Genomic DNA, 12,696 nt, shown 5'->3' with positions numbered 1-12,696 from the left:
TTATAGATATGTTGACATATATATCATATTAATACATATAACAATCTTAAATAAAAATATAGTTTCAATAATACTCCTCTGGGCTAACTTCTGTAAGCTGCCCAGACAGGGCGAATCTCTCCCTCTGTGCTCACAATACATTATTCATGTGTCTTTTTGAACATTCATATAGGTATATTGAAATGTGCCTGTTTACTCAGCAGATTCATAACTAAATCATTCATTCTTTGAGGGCTCTATGGAATGCAAGGGCATGTTTTCCTAAGTGATCATAGTAATCCATCTTGTAATCAATTTTGATTTCAGAAAAAAAAATGTAAGTAATATTCTCTTCAGCTCTGCCCTAGGCTTGCTGTGGTGACCCTAGAGATAAAGATGGCCCACCAGGGACTTGGAGTATCTGTCTTCAAGAAGCTCAAGCTTACCTGCATGACATCTACATTCTTCAATTATTTTTGCTCCTTTCTTCTTAGTCCTAGAGTCCTGCCACAATTCTCCTTTTTTTCTGCAGTCTTCACTGACTTTACCAAGTGGTCAAGATGTGTGCTATATGTGTGATTAAGAGAGATTTCTTTTTGAAGAAACACCCCTTCATGTCTTGGTTCAACTTGGATTGATCTTCCATAATACTGGCTCCTTGACTTATCACACAGAATAGAAGTTTCTTCTCTTTAAATTCATAGGAAGATTATTTTTACCCTTGTATAAAGAACTGTTGTGAATTCTGCATATGAATTCAAGTTGCAAATTCAAGTTGCATATGAATACAATTCCAAGTTACTGTACTACCTCTAGTGTAATAAGTGCAACCTTCTGCTGAAACATCGTCTACCAATGCCTGATCCTGCAGATCTTTATACAATTGGCAGCATTTTTGTGCTTCTTCAATGGTTTCCATCTCTTTTCTATAATAAGAGCATATTACTTTAAATAATCCAAATTCCTTTTCTCCTCTTCTTTGCACAGAATTATCTACAAATTTCTTCAGTCCTTGGTAGAAAACAATGCTTAGTATCTCCAAATTTTATAGCAGCAGCCAAGTCTCAAGCCCAGCCAACAAGGCAGTGCAAAGTCATATTATCCAGGCATGTCTTATATTGACATCTCTTTCCAGACAAGAAAAAACTCTTATTGTTTTAGAAACTGGGTTTCCATGCAGGTTGTGTACAAAATATTGTTTAGTGTGCAATTTTACAAAGAAGTCTCCCTGGCTTTCTCTAATAAAAACAAACAAATAAACAAAACAAATAAAAAAGAACATTGCACATTGGAAGAACCAATATTGCTAAAATGTCCCTATTATCTAAGCAATCTACAGATTTAATGCAATCTCTATCAATTTACCAACAGCATTTTTCAGAGAATTACAGCAAATAATCCTAAACTTTGTAAGGAACCACAAAAACAATCCTGAGCAGCCAAAGCAATCTTGAAAAAGAACAAAGCTGGAGGTTATCACAATCCCAGATTTCAAGATACACTACAAAGCTGTAGTAATCAAAACATTTAGTGCTGGCACAATAACAGACATATAAATCAGTAGAACAGAATAGAAAGTCCAAAATAAACCCATGCTTTTATGGTCAGTTAATCTACAACAGAAGAGGCAAGAAATACTATGAGAACAAAGTTTCTTCAACAAATGGTGTTGGGAAAACGGGACAGCTACATGCAAAAGAATTGAATTAGACCACTTTCTTACACCATACACAAAAATAAACTCAAAATGGATTAAAGATCTAAATGGGAGACCTGAAACCATAAAATTCCTAGAAGAAAACATAGGCAGTAATCTCTTCGACATTAGTCATAAAAACATTTTTTTTAGATATGTCTCCTGAGGCAAAGGAAACAAAAGCAAAAGTAAACTACTGGGACTACACAAAAATAAAAAGCTTTTGCATGGCAAAGGAAACCATCAATAAAACAAAAAGACCAGTAAGGGGTTAGTATCCAAAATATATAGAAACATACAACTCAACACCAAAAAACCCAAATAATCTAATTTAAACATGGGCAGAGGACCTGAACAGACATTTTCCAAGGAAGACATACAGACTGCCAGAAAACACACAAAAAGATGCTCAATATCACTAATCATTAGGAAAATGCAAATCAAAACCACAATGAGATATCACTTTACACCTGTCAGAATGGCTAAAATAAAAAATGCAAGAAATAACAAGTTTTGGCGAGGATATGGAGAAAAAAGAGCCCTTATGCATTGTTGGTGGGAACACAAGCTGCTGCAGCCACAGTGGAAAACATGAAGGTTCCTCAGAAAGTAAAAAATAGAATTGCCATATGATCCAATAATTCCACCACTGGGTATTTACCCAAAGAAAACAAAAACACTAATTCAAAAAGATATATGCACTCCTATGTTTATATCAGTATTATTCACAGTAGCCAAGATATGAAAGAAACACAAGTGTCCCTTTATTGATTAATACATAAAGAAGATGTGAGATATAAATACACACACACACAATGAAATATTACTCAGCCATAAAAAAAGAATGAAATCTTGCCATTTGCAACAACATGGATGGGTCTAGAGGGTATAATGTTGAGTGAAATAAGTCAGTGAGATAAAGACAGATACCATATCATTTCACTCATATGTGGAATTTAAGAAACAAAACAAATGAATAAACAAAAACAAAAAGAGACAAGCAAAAAGCCAGACTCTTAAATACAGAGAACAAACTGGTGGCTGCTAGAGGGGAGGTGGGTGGAGTTATGGGTGAAATAGATAAAGGAAATTAAGAATACACTTATCTTGATGAGCACTGAGAAATGTACAGAATCGCTCAATCATTATGTTGTACACCTGAAACTAAAATAACACTGTGAAACAAACCAAAACAAAACATTGGACAGAATATTTTATATCTTCTGCCTTGATTAGCACCTTTTCCCCCAAATTACAATTTCAAATTTGGTCAATTTGTAGCCTTTTAACAGTAAATTTCAATATTGCATGTTCATAGTTAATCAGTACCCTTGGCTGATCTCTAGGGTGATGATTTTACTTCTAAACAAATTCTGTTTTCATTTTGAGGACAGATTTTTCGGAGTCAAAAATAAATCCAATGGCATTTCTAGTCTCCTCCTCCAGTCTTCCAGGAATGCAGCTGGTATCTACCCAACTAATTAGTCAAGCCAGAAAATTAAAAGTCATCTGTCACACATTCTCCTTGAACCTCACACCTGTTCCGTCATTGTTACTGGAACCTATTGATTCACTTTTAAACAGTTTTTAAATCAATAAACTCATCAACATTTATGTCATCATTACCCTAACCTAGCCACTCTCGGCTCTCCTCAGAGTGAATGCAAGCAATGGCCTCCCACATGTCCATCCACATATCTTTTATTTAAGCAGTCTCTGAAGAAAAATCCTTTCACAGTATGAAACTGATTACATCAGCCCATTTCTCCTAAAGACAAAACCCAAAATCTTTATTAAGACTCACATAGAAGGGGAGGGGGGAAAAAGACTCACATAGAAACTCACACACACACACACACACACACACACACACACACACGCACAAGGACTCACATGGCCCTATATGGTCTGACATCTTTGTACCCCTCCAATTTCTTTTCACTTCAAGCATTCACTGAATGCACCCCAGCCACACCCCCTCCTTCTGTTCCTAGAATAGGCTACACTCCTTCCCTTAATCATACTTCAGATACCAACAAAAGCTTTGTTGACCATCCTGAGTGGATCAAACTCCCCCACTTTTACAATTACAGCAATTGCAACATTAACAATGTAACGTTTCTGTGTCTGATTATGCAATCAATGTTTGTCATTTTCCCTGAACAAAAGCTAAATGCAGACATAAACCAGTTTTATTTTTTGTTCATAACTATCACGAGAACCTTGCACAGGATGCGACACATAGTCTTAGCTCATTAATAATTTGTTGAATGAATTAATGAAAAAAATGATCAGGCAACCTTACAATAAATGAAAGCAATTTTAGTTTCGATTACTATATCCTCTTAAAATTTCTAAAGCCTTACTATTTTACTAAGGCATGTTATTAAAAATAATTTCCTTATTTTTTTCACTTTCAATATTTCTTATACTTCTTGGCAATCTGTTTGTTTTCTCTGTTTCCCCTCTTCTCTTTCAAGAGAAATCCTGTGCTCCAATCAAAGCAAATCTTACCACCCTCTCTTCTCCAGTTTTCCCTTTCACTCATTATTAGAATAAGCCTGGGGCTCTTTGGTTAGGAGATATTCCTTATAGAAATAAGTGAGGAAAGGGCAATAATAATGGCTAACATCTACTGAAGGCTCCGTGATGCGTTGGGCACTAGGTTCAGCACTTTACACAGATTGGCTTCAACTTCAAAAAACCCCCTTAGGTAAGGGCTAAAACAATTCTCACTTTAATGAGGAAAAATGTGAGGCACAAAGGAGTTCGTAATTTTTCAAGATCAGAAGGATGAGAAATGGTTGAGCCCCTGTCTGAACCTAGAAAGCCTGAGTCTACTGTCTATGATCTTCGTCACTAACCAGTATGCTACTGTTGCCCTAAAGCAACAAAGCAATTCAAAGCAGTGGTGGTGAGCCTGGAAAAGGCAATGATTCATATTTTTTGCATTCTTTTTTGTGCTTGTCACACACCCCCTTCCCCACACAGTTTCTAGCACAAACTCTAGAAAATAGCCAATAAAATATCAGAATAAATTAGTGAATGAAAGAATTGATTAACAAAGCACTCCATCAAGTGGTATGATTTAAGGTGTTGAAAAAACAGTGATTGCTAAGCAGCATGAATTAAGAATAATCTGAAGGATAGATTGTAGGGGACAGTTCTGAAAAAAAAAACCTCTAGTATCTAGATACATAATAATTTACACATTAAGTGGTGGGGCTTGCACTAGAGTATAATTGTGACGCTGGTCAGATTGATACCTTTTACAAAATTCTTAAACATGAAGTTCTTTTTCTACTTTTTTTCTGACTTCCATTAAATATCTATAGAAGGACAGATAAAGCAGATAATAAGAAAGGGAAGGCAATTTACATCTATAAACTGTTTAAATATCCCTTAAAACAGATTAAAATAATTACACAATTACTCTCCAAAAAAGCCAGCTTCTGCCGTAACAGAACTTATTTCCCATTTAATATCCCATAGAAATTTCATTGACCTCTTTCATTGTAGTTTTAGTGATAAAGAATGAACTTAAACTGTTTCCAAAAAGGCTTTCTCTTTTTTTTCATCTCTATTATATTCTTTCTCTTTCTTAGACCATATTAAATTTAGACTCAAGTTTCTAAATGCTACTGCAATAGACAGAATGACATCCTCCCCCTCCACCAAGGACGTCCATGTCCCACTCCACAGAACCTGTCAATATGTTACCTTACCTGGCAAAAGGGACTTTGTAGATGTGATTAAGTTAAAGATCTTGTGTTGGGGAGATTACCCTGGTTTATCTGAGTGGATCCAATGTAATCACAAGGGTCCTTACAAGAAGGAGGTGAGATGTCAGAGTCAGAGATGCTGGAAAAAACAAGGAAACAGATTTTTCTCTAGAGTCTCCACAAAGAATGCAGTCCTCACCTTGATTTTAGGTGTCTCCAATATTATAAGATAGTCATAGTGACTTGGGTTGTTTTAGGCCACTATGTTTGTGATATTTGCTACAATATCAATAGGAATTTAATACCCCTTTAGTGTGACCATAAATTTATTTTTTTTGTTTTATGGTTGTCAAAGGAACAAAGAACTAGAATTGATTCACCTAAAAAAGTCAATTATTTAGTTACTGCTGAGAACAGAGAATAAAAGCAATTCTTGGCATATTCTAAAGAATTCCAGTTTTTTGTTTTGTTTTCAGAGATGGTTTAAGTGGCTTCAATATATCTTAGTTTTTCAAAACTGGATTACCCCTGGAGGACTACAAGATTGATAGTGGGAGAAGGGTGACTAGTCAATGTAACTGTAAATACCTATCGACGATGATTTAGGTATGTGCTAACTTTGTGAAGTACCAAATATTTTATGCAGTTGTGTAAGATTATTAGAGGAAAAAAAAATAGCTCCTGAGAGTTAATGATATAAATCTAAGCATACAACAGTGGGATATACAAATTTCACTACCTAAAAAAATTCTGGAATTACATTATTCAAACCAAACTTTTCCAGAAAATTAAAAGCAATGTTTACATTTTCCTTTGTGTTAATTACTCCCTTTTATCCATACCCTAAACTACAACTCACATTTCAAATTGTTTATTTTCCACTAGAATACAGTGTTCTATTAATTTACCCATAATATAAAACTTAATTTCACTTTTGTATCCAATTAATAGATGTTTATCTTTTTTCATTTGTTGTACATCTAATCAATTCTATCTACTGGTCAGAACTTCTCCAAGGTTGATTGAATATATATTTAAATAACAGTGGAAAGGATACCTGTCTTGGTACAATTTTACATTCAAATACAACAGACAGTTGTTTTTTCCCCTAAAAAAACCCTTTATTCTTTATATGTTATTACTGAAACTATGTAGATAGACCAGGAATAATTCCAACTCTCTTCTGGCTGTGCATGTTAAATGTTGTGTGATTAGCAAGTTTTAATCCTCAAATTTAAGAAAAAAACCTTTTATGTGCCAGACATTTCTATCACCTCTGTTACAATTACTCAGGGAAAATTCTCACTTCCCAAAGTTTTGCTTTCCTAGTAGCTGCACAGTGCAAACTGACAGGCTGTGATCTCACTAGGTGATGCCAAGAGAATGTGTATTTCTGCCTGATTGCACGAAAGCAAAGTTCTGATGAATGTCCCAAGCCGGAGGCTTAGGCGAGACCTCTAGAATCTAGAATCTAGATTCTTTTTTTTACATTTATTTTTGAGAGACAGAGCACAAGTGGGGGAGGGGCAGAGAGAAGGAGACACAGAATTCGAAGCAGGCTCCAGGCTCTGAGCTGTCAGCACAGAGCCCGACACAGGGCTCAAACCCAAAAACCATGAGATCATGACCTGAGCCGAAGTCGGATGCCTAACCAACTGAGCCACCCAGGTGCCCCTGGAATATAGAATCTAAAAGGAGCTATTTAAAATGTGAAAAAATGAGCTTATTCCTCAGTAATTTATTGGTCTGGCACAGTATTTTTCAGTTAAAGAATGTATCTTTGTGCCCAAATTACATTCTTCTTACATAAGGATACGCATTTCGACTTCATAAAAACACAAGAATTGGTAACTATTCTTCCTTAAATGTCCTTGTTATTGACTTAATCATCATGTTGTAGTTGAACTTCATCATATCAAACAGTTCATTTAAGTGGTGTCTACCATTGGCCCTTGTAGTACATTCAACAGTCTTCTGAAATTTCCCCGACTTAATAAGTTCAGTTCCAGCTGGTCTTCTATTAATTTCCTTATAGGCAATTGTTTAAGAAATTTTCTTAAAGAGTTGTCAAATGGAGAGAATTCAACAGATTTTATAGTTACTCTGCCTTTGGGTATACTCTAGGCACATAATAAATTCCAGAAACAACGTGGACTCTCAGGTAGCCTCAGGAATGTATTATAATTTCTATGGTCCCTATAGTGAGGAGGTTTGAGTGAGCCTACTTATTCACTTTTCCCATCTTTGGGAACTGAACCAATTGAAGTCAGTCAAGGACCCAGTAAGTATTAAAATAGGCTCAGAATTTTTACTAGTAAAGCTGTATTGAAGAATGTAGCAGGGTATTTCTACCTTTATTTTGAGCCTAGGATTCAAGACCCTCAAGTCTCTGATCTATTCATTACATTGCAGGTGGACAAGTTGGGCCTAAAACAATCCTTGCTTCTTCAGCTTACTCCATGGAATTTATAAGGGCAAGCATGTGCTGTGTCTGGACACAGCTCACTCCAACAGGACAAGAGAGGGTGTGTACAGCTGCCTAAATTATAATGCTTTGGTCTGAACCTCATGAGTATGTGACTCAGGAAACAGCATTGAAATGCTCACTTCTACCTTTAGGGAGAACTGAATGCTGGAGCAAGGTAGGAAGGGAGAAATACAGAAATACAGACATTCAGCAATAGCTTCCTGAACCCCAGAAAAATACCTTCATGTGTTGGGTATATGACATCGTGATTCCAAGTATTTGAAGTATTTCTGTAGAGCTGCTTAGAACTTGGACTCGGCAGACATGACTTTAAATCCCAAACTGCCACCTTTCAGTTAGAGCATTGGGCAAATATCTTAAGTGTATAAACCTCAGTTTCTCCATCTGGAAAGGGCAATTATATCAGTTTCTATTTCACCGGGTGATGTGGATATTAAGTGAGATATTGCATGTAAAACACTACTTAAAGTTCCTAACCTGTAGAAAGGATCCACCAAAATGATAATTATAATAGTAGTTGTCATAATTATTATTTTATTATTTTTATTATCATTCTAAAATGAATATGTTCTTTGTTTTGAAGTGAACTTGTTTATATATTCACATATAGATCCATGGTGCCTATTCACTTATTGAAATCAGTATTTAACTGTAACCCAGGGTCAGCAAACACAGCCCATAGGCCAAGTTCATCTCTAAATCCCTGTTTTTCCCCTTATAAACAAATTTGTATTGGAATGCAGCCACACTGATTCATTTACATCTTGTTTATGGCTGCCTTTGAGCAACAATGGCAGTTTGAGTAGCTAGGACAGACACTAAACACAATCCAGCTCACAAACCCTAAGGTATTTACTTTCAGGCCCTGTAGAGAAAAAATGGGACAATTACTCCTAACCTCTGTGCAGGAATATATGAAAATTAAAATGGGCCCAACTTGGATGGTAAGAAACTCTTATGGCAATTAAAAATTAGATGGAGTATCAATACATTTTGAAAAAGGTGTTGATTAAAAATGCTAAATTGCCTCTGATTTGGGTTCATGGGGCAGTCAGACTTTGGAAACTTTGCTGAGATAATACTGTGTTTGCTCCCTTCAACCAGACACAAATAGGCATGTTTTGGTTTTATATTATTGTTTCTCTTTTTTTAAGTTTATTTATTTATTTTGAGAGAGAAAGAGAGAGACAGAACATGTGTGAGCAGGGGAGGGGCAGAGAGGGAGGGAGAGAGAGAGAATCCCAAGCAGGGGACTCAGTGACTCACAAACTCATGAACTGAACCCTGAGACCATGAATAAGGAATAGGATGCTTTACTGACTGAGCCACTCAGGTGCCCCTATTACTGTTTTTTAATAAAACGTTTTTAAGCAAATTGGTCTTTTACATCTTCACTAATTTTCTTTCCTCATTTGAGATTGCCATTCATAATAGGCAATTGCCTATTCCATACGAATTGCCATTCCTAATAGCTTAAGATAAATACTAATTCCTTTACTTATTATCTTTCTTCATGAACAGTGGAGTATTTCGAGGGTAAAATTTTTTCTCAATCCTGCTTTTTCTAGATCCCCTAGACGTTGTTACGAAGTATTTTCCTTTTTACTGTTTCTTAGTTTGTAATTTTATTTTTTTGTTCCCTTTAAGAGTTGGGTGTGCCTCTTAATTCCTAAATAATTATAAAACATTTTAAAATCTTTTTTCTAGTTTTATTATGAGAACGTGATCTATAACCGCTTTACTTTTTTGATTTAAGATATTCTTCTTATCCAAGTGCATGATTAAGTTTTGTAAATGTTCCATAGGTATACAATAAAGACTATCCTTTATTTGGTGAATTTTAGCTTCCCCCTCCTGCAAATATAGCCATGGTTATGTAATCAAATATATTTATTGAATTATTCATAGCCTTTGTCTTTGTTTTTTTGTCTACTATCTCAATCCAATTCCAGAATGGTTGTATTGAAATCAACTTGCACTAAGAGGAAACAAAATAAAGCACAGTATGACCTTATTTGTGCATATGTAAAATTATCCTTAGATGTGTTGCGAACTTAGTTATTTCCAAGTGTTACTACCATCCTGACTTCCATCACCCACTCGCTATTTTCATTAAATCAGGTTTTCTATCATCGCAAACATTCCTATTTTTAAAGCTGATATATGAAAGAGCACTGGTACCGATTGGCCCTGTAAATATTTGGAAAATTCTCTTTTTTTTAGTTTATTTATTTATTTTGAGAGAGACAGAGAGTGTGAGCAGGGAAGGGGCAGGGAGGGAAGGAGAGAAAGAATCCCAAGCAGGCTGTCAAGGCAGAGCCAGATGCTGGGCTCAGTCTCACTAACGGTGAGGTCATGACCTGAGCTGAAATCAAGAGGCTCACACTTTAAACAGACTGAGCCACCCAGGTGTCCCTGGACAATTCCTTAGACCTAAGAATGTTTCTCTTGCATGGCTGTTTTTCAGTACAGTAACTAAGAAATACAAAGTAACATGCCTTTGACTGTAGCTGCTTTGAGTATGTGCCCAGCCATACGCTAGCTGCCTAACTGAGTCTTGCCTGTGGTGGATTAATTTTCATTTCCAAGATGTGATCCTATCACAGGACACTAGGTGGAGCTGAAATCTCACTTAATGCTTCTCATAAGGCATGCTGATTGGCTTTCTACCTATCTACTCTGATTTAGATTGTTTTTTACTGTGCCATTTTCATGATCCTCATATACAGACCACAATCAAGAGTGATATGTTTTGTTTGCACAATAGTCTGATATTTCTTAAAAAAATTAGAAAAGAGAAAGAAATGCAAGTCATTTTGATGTATTGCCTGCATTAGTCTGCTTTATGTAAACCAAAAGATAAAAGGAAAAAAAAAAAAAGACTGTGTAGTTATAGAGAAAACAATGTTAAAGGAAGTGCAAAGGAAGGAAAATTTTCATAAGTCATGGAAAGCACTAGCCCAATAGCTTGCTTCTCAATGTTTCTCGGAAGATAGAATGCAAACCAGAACAACTGTTTTGTCTAGATTGGTTGTAAAACCAGGCAAAATAAATCTGATACTTCAAAATCTATTGCACAAAGTCAAACGTGGAATAAACAAAAACTTTAAAATTAAAGTATCTAGGTATATAGAAAGTCCAAGTATTTTGACATTTACAGTGGCTTTATGTTGGTGCAGTTAGCTGTTTTTTCTAAGCTGCTTCTTTACAGGGGACTAATTCAATTGTTTCTGAGGGAAGAAGTTAGGAGCTACATTTGCAAGAGTTGTAAAAGATACAACTTTTTGTAAAAGATACAAATTAAAATGATTTCTAAAAGTAGGGTGTAGCCTGATGAATAAAAATATTAGTAAGCAAAATTAGGAACTGAATACACAAGCCAGATGTAATTCATTTAAATGTCAAAGACTCAAGGACAAAGCCCTCAATACACCTAAAACATTCCCTCCAAAAATAAGGAGGCTGCATCCATGGGGTGAGATTACAGTCTCAGGCATATTACTGCTCACTTACTTCTATAAATGGCAATTGGTAGAGCTGAGTATTCATATGAGAAATCTTAGAATTATTGTATGTATTGAATTTTACAAATTTATCTGCAATCCACTTATTCTTCCTATTATTGCTTCTTCCAGGAATCTTGATACTTGGAAAAATATGCCTTCGTTGATCAATATAGTCTTGAAAATAAAGAAAGCTGGGAGGAGACGTTAGCACTCAGGCCTGGTCCACATGTGTCACATTTTATATTATTTTGACATCCACTGGCTACCTTCTTGAAATGCTCCCAGTGCTGAATGAACTGTGATGCTTTTGGAAGATCTGCATTGTTTCAGGAGCAAGTGCTAAAGTCTCATCCCAGCTTTCTTTATTTTCAAGACTATATTGATCAACGAAGGCATATTTTTCCAAGTATTTTTAAATTATTTATAGATTTTCTGACCAAAAGTATTCACTTTCACTTAGGTGAACTTTGTTTTTAATGTCTTCACCGCCCTTTACAAGACTCACACTGTCAAGTATCCCAGAGTGCACTGAGTAGGATCATTTTCTAACCTTTATCACAGACTTAACAATGAACATTTCTCCTTCCAGAACATACCCAGAGACAATGCTTAAATCCAAAGTCCTCCTTCAGTGCTCAGTCGATGGTGCATATGGCCATTATCATGAGGATCCGGGACTTAGAACGTATGTCTACAGAACCAGAACTTCTCGCATTTTCATAGCCTGTGATATCAACGTCAACTACAAATTCTCCTTCCTGAGCCTGGAAAACTCCCAGCTTCACTGTATTATGCCGATTGGGTCTGTGGGAATATGCCGTGCACTTCCTGCATCTCCTTTTCCAGATCACTTTGGCTGTTGAAGGGCTGGTAGCGAACGTAAATGTCATCTTTTAGTGTGAAAGAAAACTCACGGTGTGAAAGTAGTTTTTTATCACTTCGTTATAGCGGAGCCAGCGATAGTACTGGGCGGAGGGAAAGAGCCTCAGGTAACAAAGTTTAAGCAGCTGGGTCAGCTCAACCAGTCAAACGTCTCCATCTCCGCAGAGCGCCGAACTCTGTGCCTCAGGATTACCGCGAGAATTGGCGGGAACAGCACCGCCCAAGCCTGCGCCACAGGTCCGACTGGCGCCCTCTGCAGGGGCCGCTGGAAATCGCAGTTCCCGCTTTGGGACTGGCCTCTGGACCATAGTGCTCCCCTGGTCTCTGTACACCCTCGAGGAGGCCGCACCTATTCCAGAAAAAAGGGGTTTGTGCGGCAAGGTGAGCTTTTGAGCAGACTGGGAATGAATAACCAGAGAAAGA

General features: G+C 36.5%; 1 pseudogene; it reads right to left on the bottom strand.

Moving 5' to 3' along the window:
• Positions 1–11,555: 11,555 nt before the first annotated feature.
• Positions 11,556–12,430, bottom strand: LOC125911402 (DNA primase small subunit-like; annotated as a pseudogene).
• Positions 12,431–12,696: the final 266 nt, after the last annotated feature.

Source organism: Panthera uncia, assembly GCF_023721935.1.
Source record: "Panthera uncia isolate 11264 chromosome C1 unlocalized genomic scaffold, Puncia_PCG_1.0 HiC_scaffold_3, whole genome shotgun sequence".
Lineage (NCBI taxonomy): Eukaryota > Metazoa > Chordata > Mammalia > Carnivora > Felidae > Panthera > Panthera uncia.
Note: the sequence above shows the minus strand (reverse complement) of the source record. Positions and strands in the feature narration are given on the sequence as shown.